This window comes from Salmo trutta, chromosome 20 (genome assembly GCF_901001165.1).
Source record: "Salmo trutta chromosome 20, fSalTru1.1, whole genome shotgun sequence".
NCBI classification, from domain to species: domain Eukaryota; kingdom Metazoa; phylum Chordata; class Actinopteri; order Salmoniformes; family Salmonidae; genus Salmo; species Salmo trutta.
In genome coordinates, this window is record NC_042976.1 from 49,721,734 (window position 1) to 49,736,492 (window position 14,759).

At 41.3% G+C, this 14,759-nt stretch overlaps 1 protein-coding gene across 5 annotated transcripts in view; it reads left to right on the top strand.

The window, feature by feature from the left end:
• Positions 1-783: 783 nt before the first annotated feature.
• LOC115156213 (melanophilin) overlaps positions 784-14,759 on the top strand; it is a 158,227-nt gene continuing 144,251 nt past the window's right edge. For all 5 annotated transcript variants that reach the window (XM_029703596.1, XM_029703594.1, XM_029703599.1 and 2 more), the window contains exon 1: positions 784-869. The gene's annotated coding sequence lies outside the window, so the exon portion shown is untranslated. The remainder of the gene's footprint in view (positions 870-14,759) is intronic.

Here is a 14,759-nt window from a genome sequence, read left to right on the forward strand (position 1 = left end):
CGCGCACGTGACTCGAGCGGTGTGGTCAGCATGTTAGCCTTAATGATGAAGTGTCTTCCAGTAACACCTTGAAACACCCCACAGTAGGCAGTCACGTAAATACTAGTGGTGAGATGTTGAAGTTCAAGTGTACTACATTTCCACAAGACCTGTCATTATAACCTGGAAAGTGAGGATCTGTTGAGAGAGCTATTGTTTTGCCTTTCAGCTGTGTATTGAGTGTTTTTCTTAAGTTAATTTGAGAGAAACTATCAGAACGTCCTCCTGCTCTCCCTAAAACTTTGCCTCCATATGTCATAAGTCATGTCCTGAAATGCCAATGAGGGAAACAGTCCCAACCCTTTGACACATTGTACTGAAGCACAATCACTAATACCACACACTCACTCCCACTCGGACTTGAAAAAGAGATGTCAATCTCAATTGTTACTTCCTTGGTTACATAAAGGATAAATACAAGTTTAAATAAATATACTCATGGCCCAAATATATTATGATATTATTGGCCATACTTCCTAATCGATTGTCTAAACTGAATCAATATGAATAACTTTTAGGAAAAGTTTTTCATATCATTTATATTTATTTAAGACTTATTATGGCTTAATAGGGCCTACCTCTTATGTCGACAATAGAGACAAATTCAAATAGCAATCAACATCATACAAATTCAAATAAGGATTTATTGAGTATTATTCAGTCTGACTTTATCAAGTTAGGGCAGGGAGGCGGAGACTTTCTTCTCTCTTGTTAACAAGACATGTGATTAACATTTCTGGATTTGCGCCCTTATGCAGTCGGTCTGTCAAGTTCTCTCAAGGGAATGTGCCACAGGGAAGGCTACGAACGAAGTTAGCGCGCAGGTCAAGGTAAGTGTAATATTTTACAGCGTTACTGTGCTAATAATAGGCTACATTACCGCTTTGTAGAAGTATAGGCCTATAGTAATGGCCCTGAAGTAAAATAGGTTAATACCTTTTGCCTTCTACATTCCCAAATGTAACATGAGGGATGGCGTGATAAGGTCCCTGTTTTGAGTCGTTTCAGTATTCCTTTTCTTGAATAACTTTCCAGATTGTCTGCACCATTGTATTTTTTTTTTGATAGCTGTGCATTCTTGCCCCAATAAATATTAATTCACTGATAAACGCGGTTTATGCGGCATTTAGCCAAATTGTATTTTGAGAGATTGAGTATAGTTTATAATGACTAATTTCCCATAAGTGCAAATATATGTTCACCTCAAGTTTTGCAAACAGTGAATACTGAGCAGATTAGCCTATACACCTGTTACATTCTGCTGCACGGCCCAGTGTGGAAACCATTATTATTGGTGTGACAAAGTATGCTTGTTTGCCCTCACACAATGGCTTGTCTGTCTGTGGGCATGAGGGCAAGTTACCTCATTTTCAGCTTATCTCAATACATGTATTGTGATGTCTGGGAAAATGTGCACAGGCTAAATTGCATGGAGTCCAGACAGACTGGCTATAATCTGCTCCACTGGAGAGTGATGTGATGGTTCTGAGTTGTGCCAATGCTAGGTCACATGATAGTGCTGGCGCAGCAGACAGAGGAACCTTTCACCACAAACAGAATCATGGAGTAAAATAGTATTTAAAAAATATAGGGGAATGAGGTGTGATGATTAGTGTTGGGCACCAATATTGATAAATATATGATATGACTGAAGCATGTTGTGATATCGTTTAATACTTATTTTACCCACCTTCTACAATCAATAAATAAATACATAAATAAATGCCGCGTTAGGCGGATAGCTAAGTAATAGCATGGGTTCACCAATGCGACCAGCTTGCTAGTTCACCCAAATTACAAAATGACATTAGTTTCCTTGCCCTTTAGTCTTTCGACAAAGTATGACAGCAATCCATGCTATGGTTTCGTTTCCCTGGCACCGTTTCCACATGCTAACATTTTAGCATTTGTGGCACAAATCCAGATGTTTTGAACATGATGTGCAACAATTTGAATATAGACATTTTTTGCTAATATTTTGAAAATGAAATACAGACATATCTTATTTGTATAAGTGTTCACATCCCTGAGTCAATACTGTTATAATCACCTTAGGCAGGGAGTAAGCAACTCCAGTGTAGATGTGGCCTTGTGTTTTAGGTTATTGTCCTGCTGAAAGGTGAATTTGTCTCCCAGTGTCTGTTGGAAAGCAGACTGAAGCAGGTTTTCCTCTACGATTTTGCCTGTGCTCTATTCAGTTTATTAAAAATAAAAACACTCACTAGGGCCTCTTGGTTGACACATCAGTTTAAGGCACTGTATCTCATTGCTAGAGGTGTCAATACAGACCCGGGTTTGATCCCAGGCTGTATCGCAACTGGCCGTGATCGGGAGTCCTATAGGGCGGTGCACAATTGGCCCAGAATCGTCCGAAATAGGGAAGGGTTTTGCCGGGGGGGGATTTACTTGGCTCCTCGCGCCCTAGCGACTTCTTGTGGCTGGCCGAGCGCCTGCAGGCTGACTTAGGTTATCAGTTGAACAGTGTTTTCTCCGACAAATTGGTGAAGCTGGCGTACGGGTTAGGTGGGCGGGTGTTAACCTCTTACATCTAGACGTTCCGCTAGCGGAACACCTGCTCCAATATCCAATGATAGGCGTGGCGCGAATTACAAATTCCTCAAAAATCCCAAAACTTCCATTTTTCAAACATATGACTATTTTACACCATTTTAAAGACAAGACTCTCCTTTATCAAACCAAACTGTCCGATTTCAAAAAGGCTTTACAGCGAAAGCAAAACATTAGATTATGTCAGCAGAGTACCCAGGCAGAAATAATCAGACACCCATTTTTCAAGCTAGCATATAATGTCACAAAAAACAAAACCACAGCTAAATGCAGCACTAACCTTTGATGATCTTCATCAGATGACACTCCTAGGACATTATGTTATACAATACATGCATGTTTTGTTCAATCAAGTTCATATTTATATCAAAAACCAGCTTTTTACATTAGCATGTGACGTTCAGAACTAGCATTCCCACCGAACACTTCCGGTGAATTTACTAAATTACTCACGATGAACGTTCACAAAAAACATAACAATTATTTTAAGAATTATAGATACAGAACTCCTTTATGCAATCGCTATGTTTGCAATATTCTGAGTAGATAGCCCAGCCATCATGGCTAGCTATTTTGACACCCACCAAGTTTGGTACTCACCAAACTCCGATTTACTATAAGAAAAATTGGATTACCTTTGCTGTTCTTCATCAGAATGCACTCCCAGGACTTCTACTTCAATAACAAATGTTGGTTTGGTTCCAAATAATCCATAGTTATATCCAAATAGCGGCGTTTTGTTCGTGCGTTCAAGACACTATCCGAAGGGTAAAGAAGGGTTACGCGCCCGAAGCGTTTCGTGACAAAAATTTTCAAAATATTCCATTACCGTACTTCGAAGCATGTCAAACGCTGTTTAAAATAAATTTTTATGCGATTTTTCTCGTAAAAAAGCGATAATATTCCGACCGGGAAACCCTGTTTTCGTTCAAAGACGAAAAAAGAAAAACATGGAGTCTTCTCGTGCACGCGCCCCCAGTCTCATTGTTCTCAGATCGACCACTATCCAAATGCGCTACTGTTTTTCAGCCATGGCCTGCAAAGTCATCATTCAGCGTTCTGGTGCCTTCTGAGAGCCTATGGGAGCGTTAGAAAATGTCACGTTACAACAGAGATCCCCTGTTTTGGATAGAGATGATCAAGAAGGCCAAGAAATAGTCAGAGAGGGCACTTCCTGTAAGGAATCTTCTCAGGTTTTGGCCTGCCATTTGAGTTCTGTTATACTCACAGACACCATTCAAACAGTTCTATACACTTTGGAGTGTTTTCTATCCAAAGCTAATAATTATATGCATATTCTAGTTTCTGGGCAGGAGTAATAATCAGATTAAATCGGGTACGTTTTTTATCCGGACGTGAAAATACTGCCCCCTATCCATAACAAGTTAACAAGCGCGGTTTGGTGGGTAATGTTTCCGAGGACGTATGACTCGATCTTTGCCTTCCGAGCCCGTTCGGGAGACAAGATGGAAATTGGGGATAAAAAAAAAAAATCCACAGACCTTGTCTATGACAAGCATACCTATAATATGATCCAGCCACCACCATGTTTGAAGAGTGGTACTCAGTGACGTATTGTGTTGGTTTTGCCCCAAACACAATGCTTTGTATTCAAATTTCTTTGCAGTTTTACTTTAGTGCCTTATTCCAAACAGGATGCATGCTTTGGAATATTTGTATTCTATACAGGCTTCCTTCTTTTCATGCTGTCATTTGGGTTAGTATTGTGAAGTAACCACAATGTTGTTGATCCTTCCTCAATTTTCTCCTATCACATCCATTAAGCCCTGTAACTGTTTTAAAGTCACCATTGGCCTCATTGTGATATCCCTGAGTGGTTTCCTTCCTCTCCAACAACTGAGTTAGGAAGGACACCAGTATCTTTGTAGTGACTGGGTTATTGATACACCATCCATAGTTTCTTCACCATGGTCAAAGAGATATTCAAAGTCTTCTTTTTACCCATATACCAATAGGTGCCCTGCTTTGTGAGGCATTGGAATACCTCCAGGGTCTTTGTGGTTGAATCTGTGTTTGAAATTACCTGCTTGACTTTCACTGCTCAACTGAGGGACCTTACAGATAATTGTATGTGTGGGGTACAGGAAGCTATATTTTTGGTTATTATTGCACACAGTCCATGCAATGTATTATGTGACTTGTTAAGCACATTTGTACTCCTGAATGTATTTAGGCTTGCCATAACAAAGGGGTTGAATATTTATTGACGCAAGACATTTCAGCTTTTCATTTTTTATTAAGTAGTAACATTTCTAAAAACATAATTCCACTTTGACATTATGGGGTATTGTGTGCAGAGCAGTGACACAAAATCTCAATTTTAAATTCAGACTGTAACACAACAAAGTGTGGTAAAAGTAAAGGGGTGTGAATACACTATGTAATTTTGTAAATTGGGTGAACTATCCCTTTAACAAAATAAAAAGGTCACCACTTGCAAGAAAATACTTTTATGGTCACAATGTATTTCATGTTTCATACATACGTGCATGTGTTTCTCCACGAGTCAACTGCCCCCACCTGCTAGCTAGCTAGTTAGCTAACTAGCTAGCCCACAAATAGTTACAGTTGATGGAACAAAGTATACCTATAGTGATCAAGATGTTATCTCATGTGAATTTAATAATTTTTTGTGAATGTGGTTTCCCCCCTGTCAAAGAAAATCTGAAAAATGTATCAAAATCCCTTGGATTACATTAAAACTGCAATATGTAACTTTTTGGACGACCCAACCAAATTCACATAGAAATGGTAGTTACAGATCTGTCATTCTTATTAAAAGTAGGTCTAATAAGCGGTAGAACTGTTTCTATGATTCCGGTGTTTAAGATGAGTTTTTTTTGCTTCTTTTACTTTTGGTTTTGTACACCAGCTTCAAACCGCTGAAAAAGCTATATTTTTGGTTATGGAAAAGATACTGTATTTCACAGCAGTTTAGGTGGCACAATGATCACGTCATTCTAAGGTCTTTGAAAGCCAAGTTAACAAACAGATTACCGACCATTTCAAATCTCACCGTACCTTCTCCGCTATGCAATCTGGTTTCAGAGCTGGTAATGGGTGCACCTCAGCCACGCTCAAGGTCCTAAACGATATCATAACCGCCATCGATAAGAGACAATCCTGTGCAGCTGTATTCATCGACCTGGCTAAGGCTTTCGACTCTGTCAATCACAACATTCTTATTGGCAGACTCAACAGCCTTGGTTTCTCAAATGATTGCCTCACTTGGTTCACCAACGACTTCTCCGGTAGAGTTCAGTATGTCAAATCGGAGGGCCTGTTGTCCGAACCTCTGGCAGTCTCTATGGGGGTGCCACAGGGTTCAATTCTCGGGCCGACTCTCTTCTCTGTATACATCAATGATGTCGCTCTCGCTGCTGGTGATTCTTTGATCCACCTCTACGCAGACGACACCATTCTGTATACCTCTGGCCCTTCTTTGGACACTGTGTTAACTAACCTCCAGATGAGCTTCAATGCCATACATCTCTCCTCCCGTGGCCTCCAACTGCTCTTAATAACCTGTTAGGGCTAGGGGGCAGTATTTACACGGCCGGGTAAAAAACGTACCCGATTTAATCTGGTTACTACTCCTGCCCAGTAACTAGAATATGCATATAATTATTGGCTTTGGATAGAAAACACCCTAACGTTTCTAAAACTGTTTGAATGGTGTCTGTGAGTATAACAGAACTCATATGGCAGGCAAAAACCTGAGAAGATTCCATGCAGGAAGTGGCCTGTTTGACAAGTTGTTGTTCTTCTTGCCTCTGTTTATTGAAGACTGAGGATCTTTGCTGTAACGTGACACTTCCTACGGCTCCCATAGGCTCTCAGAGCCCGGAAAAAGCTGAACGATATCGAGGCAACCCCTGGCTGAAACACATTATCGCTTTTGACAAGTGGCCGATCAGAAGACAATGGGCTTAGGAGCGTGCCCGAGTCGACCCCATGCTTTATTTTCTTTCGTCTGTTTACCTAATTGCAAATTCCCGGTCGGAATATTATCGCTTTTTTACGAGAAAAATGGCATAAAAATTAATTTTAAACAGCGTTTGAAATGCTTCGAAGTACGGTAATGAAATATTAGAATTTTATTTGTCACGAAATGCGCTGTGCTCGTAACCCTTATTTACCATTCGGATAGTGTCTTGAACGCACGAACAAAACGCCGCTGTTTGAACATAACTATGGATTATTTGGGACCAAACCAACATTTGTTATTGAAGTAGAAGTCCTGGGAGTGCATTCTGACGAAGAACACCAAAGGTAATCAAACTTTTCTAATAGTAAATCGGAGTTTGGTGAAGGCTAAACTTGCTGGGTGTCTAAATAGCTAGCCCTGTGATGCCGGGCTGTCTACTTAGAATATTGCAAAATGTGCTTTCACCGAAAAGCTATTTTAAAATCGGACATATCGAGTGCATAGAGGAGTTCTGTATCTATAATTCTTAAAATAATTGTTATGCTTTTTGTGAACGTTTATCGTGAGTAATTTAGTAAATTGTTAGTAAATTCGCCGGAAGTTTGCGGGGGGTATGCTAGTTCTGAACGTCACATGCTAATGTAAAAAGCTGGTTTTTGATATAAATATGAACTTGATTGAACAAAACATGCATTTATTGTATAACATAATGTCCTAGGGTTGTCATCTGATGAAGATCATCAAAGGTTAGTGCTGCATTTAGCTGTCTTCTGGGTTTATGTGACATTATATGCTAGCTTGAAAAATGGGTGTCTGATTATTTCTGGCTGGGTACTCTGCTGACGTAATCTAATGTTTTGCTTTCGTTGTAAAGCCTTTTTGAAATCGGACAGTGTGGTTAGATTAACGAGAGTCTTGTCTTTAAAATGCTGTAAAATAGTCATATGTTTGAGAAATTGAAGCAATAGCATTTCTAAGGTATTTGAATAACGCGCCACAGGATTCCACTGGCTGTTACGTGGGACGATTTGGTGCCACCTACCCTAGAGAGGTTAAATGCAAGTAAAACTAAATGCATGCCCTTCAACCGTTCGCTGCCCGCCGGTCCAGCATCACTACTCTGGACGGTTCTGACTTAGAATATGTGGACAATTACAAATACCTAGGTGTCTGGCTAGACTTTAAACTCTCCTTCCAGACTCACATTAAACATCTCCAATCCAAAATTAAATCTAGAATCGGCTTCCTATTCCGCAACAAAGGCTCCTTCACTCATGCTGCCAAACATACCCTCGTAAAACTGACCATCCTACAGATCCTCGACTTCGGCGATGTAATTTACAAAATGGCTTCCAACACTCTACTCAACAAATTGGATGCAGTCTATCACAGTGCCATCCATTTTGTCACCAAAGCCCCATATTTACATTTACATTTTAGTCATTTAGCAGACACCCTTATCCAGAGCGACTTACAGTAGTGAATGCATACATTTCATTTCATACATTATTTTTCTGTACTGGCCCCCCGTGGGAATCGAACCCACAACCCTGGTGTTGCAAACACCATGCTCTACCAACTGAGCTACAGGGAGCTATACTACCCACCACTGCGACCTGGATGTTCTCGTTGGCTGGCCCTTGCTTCATACTCGTCACCAAACCCACTGGCTCCAGGTCATCTGCTAGGTAAAGCCCCGCCTTATCTCAGCTCACTGGTCACCATAGCACGCGCTCCGGCAGGTATATCTCACTGGTCACCCCCAAAGCCAATTCTTCCTTTGGCCGCCTCTCCGTCCAGTTGTCTGCTGCCAATGACTGGAACGAACAGCAAAAATCACCAAAGCTGGAGACTCTTCCCTCACTAGCTTTAAGCACCAGCTGTCATAGCAGCTCACAAATCACTGCACCTGTAAATAGCCCATCCAATCTACCTCATCCCCATACTGTATTTATTTATTTATCTTGCTCCTTTGCACCCCAGTATCTCTACTTGCACATTCATCTTCTGCACACCCTACCATTCCAGTGTTTAATTGTTATATTGTAATTACTTTGCCACCATGGCGTATTTATTGCCTTACCTCTTATCCTACCTCATTTGCACATGCTGTTTATAGATTTTTCTACTGTAATATTGATTGTATGTTTGTTTATTCCATGTGTAACTCTGTTGTTGTATGTGTCGAACTGCTTTGCTTTCTTGGGCAGGTCGCAGTTGCAAATGAGAACTTGTTCTCAACTAGTCTACCTGGTTAAATAAATGTGAAATAAAAACAATTTGTGCAAAGAAAAGACAGAGAAAAAGGGAGTGGAGGTCGGGCTGCTTTCTGAGAATTCGTAGGCGAGTGTGTAAACCTTCACTGCCAACATTTCTATTGGCCAACGTGCAATCATTGGAAAACAAAAAAAGATTATCCTACCAACAGGACATTAAAAACTGTAATATCTTATGTTTCACCGAGTCGTGGCTGAACAACAACACGGATAATGTAGAGCTGGCGGGATTTTTCATGCATCGGCAGGACAGAGAATCTACGTCTGGTAAGACTAGGGGTGGGGGTGTGTGTCTGTTTATCAATAACAGCTGGTGCGCGATGTCTAATATTAAAGAAGTCTCGAGGTGTTACTCGCCTGAGGTAGTGTGGTCTACAGCTTATCATAAGGTACTCTATCTACCAAGAGAGTTCTCATCTCTATTTTTCATAGCCGTCTATTGACCACTCCAAAGCGATGCTGGCAAACAAGAAAATGCTTATCCAGAGGTGGCGCTCCTAGTGGCCGGGGACTTTAATGCAGGTAAACTTAAATCCATTTTACTTAATTTCTACCAGCATGTCAAATGTGCAACCAGAGGGGAAAAAAACTCCAGACCACCTTTACTCCACACACACAGACGCATACAAAGCTCTCCCTTGCCCTCCATTTGGCAAATCTGACCATACTTCTATCCTCCTGATTCCTGCTTAGAAGCAAAAACTAAAGCAGGAAGCACCAGTGACTCACTCAATACGGAAGTGGTCAGATGACGTGGATGCTACGCTACATGACTGTTTTGCTAGCACAGACTGGAATATGTTCAGGGATTCATCCAATGGCATTGAGGAGTATACCACCTCAGTCATCAGCTTCATCTATAAGTGCATCGGCAACGTCGTCCCCACAGTGACTGTACGTACATATCCCAACCAGAAGCCATGGATTACAGGCAATATCTGAGTCAAGCTAAAGGTTAGAGCTGCCGCTTCCAACTGGACACATCCGGACACTTATAAGAAATCCCGCTACGCCCTCAGATGAACCATCAAACAGGCAAAGTGTCAATACAGGATTAAGATTGAATCCTACTACACCGGCTCTGATGCTCGTCGGATGTGGCAGGGCTTGAAAACTTTACGGACTACAAATGGAAACACAGCCGCGAGCTGCCCAGTGACACGAACCTACCAGACGAGCTAAATGCCTTTTATGCTCGCTTCGAGGCAAGCAACACTGAAGCATGCATGAGAGCACCAGCTGTTCCGGACGACTGTGTGATAATGCTCTCGGTAGCCGACGTGAGCAAGACCTTTAAACAGATCAACATTCACAAAGCCAGATGGATTACCAGGATGTGTACTGTCGTTCTGCCCCTGAACAAGGCAGTTAACCCACTGTTCCTAGGCCATCATTGAAAATATGAATTTGTTCTTAACTGACTCGCCTAGTTAAATAAAGGTAAAAAAAAGCATGTGCGGACCCTGACCGAGTCTGTAATTAATACATACATGTTTTAAGCAGACCACCACAGTCCCTGTGCCCAAGGAAGCGAAGGTTTTTTTATTTTTTTTATTGAACCATTATTTAACTCGGCAAGTCAGTTAAGAACAAATTCTTATTTACAATGACGGCCTACCGGGGAGCAGGGATGCCTCTTTGGTTAAGTCAGCACTGGGCGAAAAGGTTTCAGATCAGGGGAAATCTTTTCATGACACATTTTCAATATTCCGGAGAATACAGACCCTTTCCAATGCATATTTAGAGTTTTGTGGATTTGCACCATATTCTGACAACTTCTGAATCCAGATTTGTCTTTTAGACATACACTGCCGTTCAAAAGTTTGGGGTCACTTAGAAATGTCCTTGTTTTTGAAAGAAAAGCATATTTTTTTTTGTCCAATAAAATAACATCAAATTGATCAGAAATACAGTGTAGACATTGTTCATGTTGTAAATGACTATTGTAGCTGGAAACGGCAGATTTTTGATGGAATATCTACATAGGCGTATAGAGGCCCATTATCAGCAACCATCACTCCTGTGTTCCAATGGCACGTTGTGTTAGCTAATCCAATTTATCATTTTAAAAGGCTAATCAATCATTAGAAAACCCTTTTGCAATTATGTTAGCACAGCTGAAAACTGTTGTATTGATTAAAGAAGCAATAAAACTGGTTTTCTTTAGACTAGTTGAGTTTCTGGAGCATCAGCATTTGTAGGTTCTATTACAGGCTCAAAATTGCCAGAAACAAAGACTTTCTTCTGAAACTAGTCAGGCTATTCTTGTTCTGAGAAATGAAGGCTATTCCATGCGAGAAATTGCCAAGGATCTGAAGATCTCGTACAACGCTGTGTACTACTCCCTTCACAGAACAGCGCAAACTGGCTCTAACCAGAATAGAAAGAGGAGTGGGAGGCCCCGGTGCACAACTGAGCAAGAGGACAAGTACATTAGTGTCTAGTTTGAGAAACAGATGCCTCAAGTCCTCAATATGCAACTTCATTAAATAGTACCCGCAAAACACCAGTCTCAACGTCAACAGTAAAGAGGCGACTCCGGGATGCTGGCCTTCTAGGCAGAGTTCCTCTGTCACGTGTCTGTTCTTTTGCCCATCTTAATCTTTTGTTTTTAATGGCCAGTCTGAGATATGGCTTTTTCTTTGCAAATCTGCCTAGAAGGCCAGCATCCCGGAGTTGCCTCGTCACTGTTGACGTTGAGACAGCGGGTACTATTTTCAAGTCACGGGTCCACCGAAACATGCCCAAACCGCGCTTCTTTACACCCGCCCGCTTAACCTTGAAGCCAGCCGCACCAATGTGGTGGAGGAAACACCGTTCAACTGACGACCGAGGTCAGCCTGCAGGCGCCCGGCCCGCCACAAGGAGTTGCTAGAGCGCAATGAGCCAAGTAAAGCCTCCCCCCCTGCCAAACCCTCCCCTAATCCGGACAACGCTGGGCCAATTGTGCGCCGCCCTATGGGACTCCCGATCAGACGGTTGTGATACAGCATGGGATCTAACCCGGGTCTGTAGTGATGCTTCTGACCGCTACACATGGCTACGAATGTATCATCTTGAAATTATACTGTGCAGTAGACTTAAACTATAAAAAGTACAAAAACTGTTTTGAATACCAAACATTCATTAGAGGCTTAAGTAATGCTGTATTCCATCTTTCGCTGAATTTATTCAAATACATTTCTTTCATGAATAAGACATTATAAATGCTTATGTTTTTAAATGTTGAAATGCTTATTTAGCCTAATAAAACCTAAATATACTATAAATAACTAGTTTATTATAGCATTAGACTACTGTTTGTTCACTCCTCAGATGAAATGAATTGCCCAATTCCTTGGAGGCCTTACACTGCTGTAGTCCAGAATGCTGCTATTAAACTCACATTTTTTTACACAATCTGTTGGGATTTATCACCACCTTAATGGTAGCAATTCAAAAATACTGCCAACTATATGACTGGTTTTGGAATGGGGATACAGTGGATATGTGTGGTTATACAACGGGTGTGTCTAATCCTGGATGCTGATTGGTTAAAGCCACATTCCAGCTGGTGTTTACTCCACAAGTTACCACTGGCTAAGTTTATGATGTTGAAATGCCTATTTACTCTGTTCCATCTGACTGCGCAATCCACTGTCTCATCGGCTCAGCCAGGCAATTCATATACTAGATCTACACTGTCAGGAGTCGGGACGAGACAGCCAAGCTGGCAGCTTTTCTCAGCCAATCGAAATCATGAATCAGCATAATTTTTATGGATATATATACAATGAAATGTCAATAGAAAAACACGAAATGCAGCTAGTCTGCTGTCATTCCAGCTTCAGTTTGACGTGATTGTGTTAGCTGTGTAGTTGGCTATCTCTTCTGAACAGTTGCCATGTAAGAGTGCAAATGTTCTATGCCAGGTGAAATCGCTCATTGTTATGGATGTATCCCAGAAAATCACTAGAAAACAGCTTAACTTCTTGGTGACAGGGGGCAGTATTCAGAAATTCAGATGAATACGTGCCCAAATTAAACTGCCTGCTTCTCGGGCCCAGAAGGTAGGATATGCATATGATTAGTAGATTTGGATAGGAAACACTCAGCCAATGGAAGCCTTAGGAAATGCAACGTCAACCCCACAGACACTGTAGTTTCGATAGAGAATCAAAAGAACAACTACAATTCTCAGACTTTCCACTTCCTGCTTGGATTTTCCTCAGATTTTTGCCTGCCATATGAGTTCTGTTATACTCACAGACACCATTCAAACAGTTTTAGAAACTTCAGTGTTTTCTATCCAAGTCTACTAATAATATGCATTTTCTAGTTTCTGGGCCAGAGTAGTAACCTGTTTAAATTGGGTACGTTTTTCATCCGGCCGTGAAAATACTGCCCCCTAGCCCAGACTGGTTAAACAAACACAAATGCAGCTACTTTGATGTTATTATGGCTGCACTGTTTGACATTACTGTGTCTGCCAAAGTTGGCTAGCTAGCAAGTAAGGGATAATAACGTTGCCAGCCATCATGGTAATGTAACATTTCTAACGAAGACATCTCAACATAAATTTTTCAGAGTAGACTGCGTGAATCAGGCCTTCATGGTCGAGTTTCTGCAAAGAAACCACTACTAAAGGAAACCAGTAAGAAGAAGAGACTTGCTTTGGCCAAGAAACTCGAGCAATGGACATTAGATCAGTGGAAATCTGTCCTTTGGTCTGATGAGTCCAAATTTGAGATGTTTGGTTCCAACCGCCGTGTTTTTGTGAGACGCAGAGTAGGTGAACAGATAATCTCCACATGTGTGGTTCCCACTGTGAAGCATGGAGGAGGAGGTGTGATGGTGTGGGGGTGCTTTGCTGGTGACACTGTCTGTGATTTATTTGGCTACCACAGCATTCTGCAGCGATTCACCATCCCATCTGGTTTGCGCTTAGTGGGACTATCATTTGTTTTTCAACCGGACAATGACCCAAAACACACCTCCAGGCTGTGTAAGGGCCATTTGACCAAGAAGGAGAGTGATGGTGTGCTGCATCAGATGACCTGCCCTCCACAATCACCCGACCTCAACCCAATTGACATGGTTTGAGATGAGTTGGACCAGAGAGTGAAGGAAAAACCGCCAACAAGTGCTCAGCATATGTGGGAACTACTTCAAGACTGTTGGAAAAGCATTCCTCATGAAGCTGAGAGAATGCCAAGAGCATGAAAACTTGTCATCAAGGCAAAGAGTGGCTACTTTGAAGAATCCAAAAATATAACATCACTTTTTTGGTTACTACATGATTCCATATGTGTTATTTCATAGTTTTGATGTCTTCTATTATTCTACAATGGAGAAAAACCCCTGAATGAGTTGACTGGTACTGTATGTCAATCATTATTTTAATATGTAACAACACCTGTGCCAATATTTCCTCCAAACACCGGCTTCCCGGGCATTATCACTTAAATACATGAGGCTGCACTGTATTGGGAGAAGGCAACTTAGCAAGACTTCTAAACTAAGTGTTGGATTGCTTGAATGATTATGCTTTTGACAATTACAAAAAAAACATACTGCCCAACTCCCTACTGAACATTAAACTCAAGATGAATACATTTCATTTGTCATTCACAAATGGGTTTGAATAACATTGCAACACTATGAATACCATAAATATGATTGCATTCAAAGCATTTCAAATGTATACATCTCCGGTGGGGCTATCTATCCCTCACCAAGTGATGAGGAAAAGGGAAATATAGGATGGGTAGGCCTAATGTTGCATAATTCTAGAGTGTGACAGGCTCCCCTGATAATATGTATTTTATGTACCTTTTTTACGTTTGCTGTTTAGTCAGTTCAAGGAACTGGTTCCGGTAAAATGGAGGCAAAGTGGACAAAAATGAAAGAGCCCCCAAGTCCTCCACCCAATTTCGGTTATTTGGTAA